We start from the raw sequence: 5,728 nt of genomic DNA on the forward strand, positions 1-5,728 counted from the left end.
TTATACTTACCCATTAGTGGTGATCCAGAAGTCCAAGGAATTCTTAGAATACATGGTCAGATAATTTTTTTTTTTAGTTGTAGATGGACAAAATATCTTTATTTTTATTTATTCATTTTATGTGGTGCTGAGGATCAAACCCAGTGCCTCAGACATTCGAGGCAAGCACTCTGACACTGAGCCACAATCCCAGCCCCCAGTGTCAGATAATTTTTTAAAATGTTTTTTTCTTAAGAAAGTATCTGTAAATAAAACTTGCTCAATCATCTTGGAAACATTCTGCAGTTTGTAAATGAATTCACCACCTAACCACTAGATGGCAATGTGAACCAGTTCATGTTATAGCCACACCACAGCTTATTAATAGTTCAAGAGGTATTTGAGTCTTCTAAAAATGCATACATGCTTACATTTGATTATTTAGACATTTCTCAAACACTTATTGGGTACCTCTAAGTTTCAAGAACTCTGATGGATTTTGGAGAGAAGGAAAATGAGACTGTGAAACAAACCTAAAAGAGCTCACCAAAATAAAATTTCCTAGATTCCTAAGAATTGAAAGATGTTCCATCTATTTCACAACCATTTCTCTGAGAAACAAAAGAAAGGCGACTACATTAAAAATATATGTTGATTTTATGGCACATTCTTCTTTTTTTTAATTTATTTTTTATTGGTGTTAAAAACATTACAAAGCTCTTGACATATCATATTTCATACATTTGATTCAAGTGGGTTATGAACTCCCATTTTTACCCCGTATACGGATTGCAGAATCACATCGGTTACACATCCACGTTTTTACATATTGCCATACTAGTGACTGTTGTATTCTGCTATCTTTCCTATCCTCTACTATCCCCCCTCCCTTCCCCTCCCATCTTCTCTCTCTACCCCATCTACTGTAATTCATTTCTCTCCCTTGATTTTTTTTCCCTTACCCCTCACTTCCTCTTGTATGTAATTTTGTATAACAATGAGGGTCTCCTTCCATTTCCATGCAATTTCCCTTCTCTCTCCCTTTCCCTCCCACCTCTCATCCCTGTTTAATGTTAATCTTTTTCTTATGCTCTTCCTCCCTGCTCTGTTTTTAGTTGCTCTCCTTATATCAAAGAGGACATTTGGCATTTGTTTTTTAGGGATTGGCTAGCTTCACTTAGCATAATCTGCTCTAATGCCATCCATTTCCATGCAAATTCTATGATTTTGTCATTTTTTAGTGCTGAGTAATGCTCCATTGTGTATAAATGCCACACTTTAAATCCATTCATCTATTGAAGGGCATCTAAGTTGGTTCCACAGTCTTGCTATTGTGAATTGTGCTGCTATGAACATCGATGTAGCAGTATCCCTATAGTATGCTCTTTTAAGGTCTTCAGGGAATAGTCCGAGAAGGGCAATAGCTGGGTCAAATGGTGGTTCCATTCCCAGCTTTCCCAGGAATCTCCATACTGCTTTCCAAATTGGCCGCACCAATTTGCAATCCCACCAGCAATGTACAAGTGTACCCTTTTCCCCACATCCTCGCCAGCACTTGTTGTTTGACTTCATAATGGCTGCCAATCTTACTGGAGTGAGATGGTATCTTAGGGTGGTTTTGATTTGCATTTCTCTGACTGCTAGTGATGGTGAGCATTTTTTCATGTACTTGTTGATTGATTGTATATCCTCCTCTGAGAAGTGTCTGTTCAGGTCCTTGGCCCATTTGTTGATTGGGTTATTTGTTTTCTTATTGCTTAATTTTTTGAGTTCTTTGTATACTCTGGATATTAGGGCTCTATCTGAAGTGTGAGGAGTAAAGATTTGTTCCCAGGATGTAGGCTCCCTATTTACCTCTCTTATTGTTTCTCTTGCTGAGAAAAAACTTTTTAGTTTGAGTGAGTCCCATTTGTTGATTCTTGTTATTAACTCTTGTGCTATGGGTATCCTATTAAGGAATTTGGAGCCCGACCCCACAATATGTAGATCGGAGCCAACTTTTTCTTCTATCAGACGCAGAGTCTCTGATTTGATATCAAGCTCCTTGATCCATTTTGAGTTAACTTTTGTACATGGTGAGAGAAAGGGATTCAGATTCTTTTTGTTGCATATGGATTTCCAGTTTTCCCAGCACCATTTGTTGAAGATGCTATCCTTCCTCCATTGCATGCTTTTAGCCCCTTTATAGAATATCAGATAGTTGTAATTTTGTGGATTGGTTTCTGTGTCCTCTATTCTGTACCATTGGTCCACCCGCCTGTTTTGATACCAGTACCATGCTGTTTTTGCTACTATTGCTCTGTAGTACAGTTTGAAATTTGGTATCGCTATACCTCCTGATTCACACTTCCTGCTTAGAATTGCTTTTGCTATTCTGGGTCTTTTATTTTTCCATATGAATTTCATGATTGCTTTATCTATTTCTACAAGAAATGCCATTGGGATTTTGATTGGCATTGCATTGAACCTACAGAGAACTTTTGGTAATATCCCATTTTGATGATGTTAGTTCTGCCTATCCATGAACAGGGTATATTTTTCCATCTTCTAAGATCTTCTTTTATTTCTCTCTTTAGGGTTCTGTAGTTTTCATTGTATGAATCTTTCACCTCTTTTGTTAGGTTGATTCCCAAGTATTTTATTTTTTTTGAGGATATTGTGAATGGGGTGGTTTTCCTCATTTCCAGTTCAGAAGATTTGTCGCTGATATACAGGAATGCCTTTGATTTATGCGTGTTGATTTTATATCCTGCTACTTTGCTGAATTCATTTATTAGCTCTAGTAGTTTCTTTGTAGACCCTTTTGTGTCTTCTAGGTATAGGATCATATCATCCGCAAATAGTGATAATTTAAGTTCTTCTTTTCCTATCTTAATGCCTTTAATTTCTTTTGTCTGTCTAATTGCTCTGGCCACTATTTTGAGAATTATATTGAATAGAAGTGGTGAGAGAGGGCATCCCTGTCTTGTTCCAAATTTTAGAGGGAATGCCTTCAGTTTTTCTCCATTTAGAATGATGCTAGCCTGAGGCTTAGCATATATAGCTTTTACAATGTTGAGGTAAGTTCCTGTTATCCCTAGTTTTTCTAGTGTTTTGAACATAAAGGGATGCTGTACTTTGTCGAATGCTTTTTCTGCGTCTATCGAGATGATCATATGGTTCTTATCTTTAAGTCTATTGATGTGGTGAATAACGTTTATTGATTTCTATATATTGAACCAGCCTTGCATCCCAGGGATGAATCCTACTTGATCATGGCGCACGATCTTTTTGATATGTTTTTGTATCCGATTTGCCAGAATTTTATTGAGAATTTTTGCATCTAAATTCATTAGGGATATTGGTCTGTAGTTCTCTTTCTTTAAGGTGTCTTTATCTGGTTTGGGAATCAGGGTGATATTGGCCTCATAGAATGAATTTGGAAGTTCTCCCTCTTTTTCTATCTCCTGAAATAGATTGTAGAGTATTGGTATTAGTTCCTCTTTAAAGTTCTTGTAAAACTCTGCTGCATATCCATCCGGTCCTGGGCTTTTCTTGGTTGGTAGTCTTTTGATGGCTTCTTCTATTTCCTCACTTGATATTGGTCTGTTTAGGTTGTTTATATCATCCTGACTCAATCTGGGTAGTTCATATGTCTTGTTTTTTTTTTTTAATATTTATTTTTATTTTTTTTAGTTCTTGGTGGACACAACATCTTTGTTTTGTATGTGGTGCCGAGGATCGAACCCGGGCCGCACGCATGCCAGGCGAGCGCGCTACTGCTTGAGCCACATCCCCAGCCCGTTCATATGTCTTAAGGAATTTATTGATGCCTTCACTATCTTCTATTTTATTAGAGTATAGGGTTTCAAAATAATTTCTAATTATCTTCTGTATTTCTGAATTGTCTGTTGTGATGTTGCCTTTTTCATCCCGTAAGCTAGTAATTTGGGTTCTCTCTCTTCTTCTCTTTGTTAGCGTGGCTAGTGGTCTATCAATCTTATTTATTTTTTCAAAGAACCAACTTTTAGTTTTGTCAATTTTTTCGATTGTTTCTTTTGTTTCGATTTCATTGATTTCAGCTCTAATTTTAATTATTTCTTGCCTTCTACTGTATTTGCTGCTGATTTGTTCTTCTTTTTCTAAGGCTTCGAGGTATAGTGTGAGGTCATTTATTTGTTGGCTTTTCCTTCTTTTAAGGAATGAACTCCATGAAATGAATTTTCCTCTTAGTACTGCTTTCATAGTGTCCCAGAAATAGCGATATGTTGTGTCTGAGTTTTCATTTACCTCTAAGAATTTTTTAATTTCCTCTTTGATGTCTTCTGTAACCCTTTGTTCATTCAGTAGCATATTGTTTAATCTCCATGTGATGTAGGATTTTTCCTTTCTCATTTTATTATTGATTTCCAATTTCATTCCATTATGATCAGATAAAATGCATGGTAGTATCTCTACTCCTTTGTAATTGCTACGATTTGCCCTGTGACATAATATATGGTCTATTTTTGAGAAGGATCCATGTGCTGCTGAGAAGAAAGTGTATCCGCTTGATGTTGGGTGGTATATTCTGTATATATCAATTAAGTCTAAATTATTAATTGTATTATTGAGCTCTATGGTTTCTTTATTCAACTTTTGTTTGGAAGATCTGTCCAGTGGTGAGAGAGGTGTGTTAAAATCTCCCATGATTATTGTGTTGTGGTCTATTTGACTCTTGAACTTGAGAAGAGTTTGTTTGATGAACGTAGCTGCACCATTGTTTGGGGCATATATATTAATGATTGTCAAGTCTTGTTGGTGTATGGTTCCCTTGAGCAGTATGTAGTGTCCTTGTTTATCCCTTTTGATTAACTTTGGCTTGAAGTCTATTTTATTTGATACAAGTATGGACACCCCTGCTTGCTTCTGGGGTCCGTATGAGTGATATGATTTTTCCCAACCTTTCGCCTTCAGTCTGTGTATGTCTTTTCCTATCAGATGAGTCTCCTGTAGGCAGCATATTGTTGGATCTTTTTTTTAAATCCATTCTACTAGCCTTTTGTCTTTTGATTGGTGCATTTAAGCCATTAACATTTAGGGTTACTATTGAGATATGGTTTGTATTTCCAGCCATATTTGATTATGTATGTTACTTAACATGATTTGGTTTTCCTCTATGATTAGTTTTTCCTTTACTGTACTACCTCCCGCTGTTGGTTTTCATTGTTATTTTTCATTTCCTCTTTCTGTAATGTTTTGCCAAGGATGTTTTGAAGAGCTGGTTTTCTAGCTGCAAATTCTTTTAACTTTTGTTTATCATGGAAGATTTTTATTTCATCTTCAATCCTGAAACTTAATTTCGCTGGATACATGATTCTTGGTTGGAACCCTTTTTCTTTCAGTGTTTGAAATATGTTGTTCCAGGATCTTCTAGCTTTCAGAGTCTGTGTTGAAAGATCAGCTGTTATCCTGATTGGCTTACCCCTAAATGTAATCTGCTTCCTCTCTCTTGTGGCTTTTAAGATTCTCTCCTTATTCTGTATGTTGGGCATCTTCATTATTATGTGTCTAGGTGTGGGTCTCTTATGATTTTGTACATTCAGTGTCCTGTAGGCTTCTAGTATTTGGATTTCTTTTTCATTCTTTAAGTCTGGGAAGTTTTCTAGTATTATTTCATTGAGTAGATTGCTCATTCCCTTGGTTTGGACCTCTATACCCTCTTGTATCCCAATAACTCTTAGGTTTGGTTTCTTTATGTTATCCCATAATTCTTGGATGTTCTGCTCAT

Source organism: Marmota flaviventris, chromosome 9 (assembly GCF_047511675.1).
Source record: "Marmota flaviventris isolate mMarFla1 chromosome 9, mMarFla1.hap1, whole genome shotgun sequence".
NCBI classification, from domain to species: domain Eukaryota; kingdom Metazoa; phylum Chordata; class Mammalia; order Rodentia; family Sciuridae; genus Marmota; species Marmota flaviventris.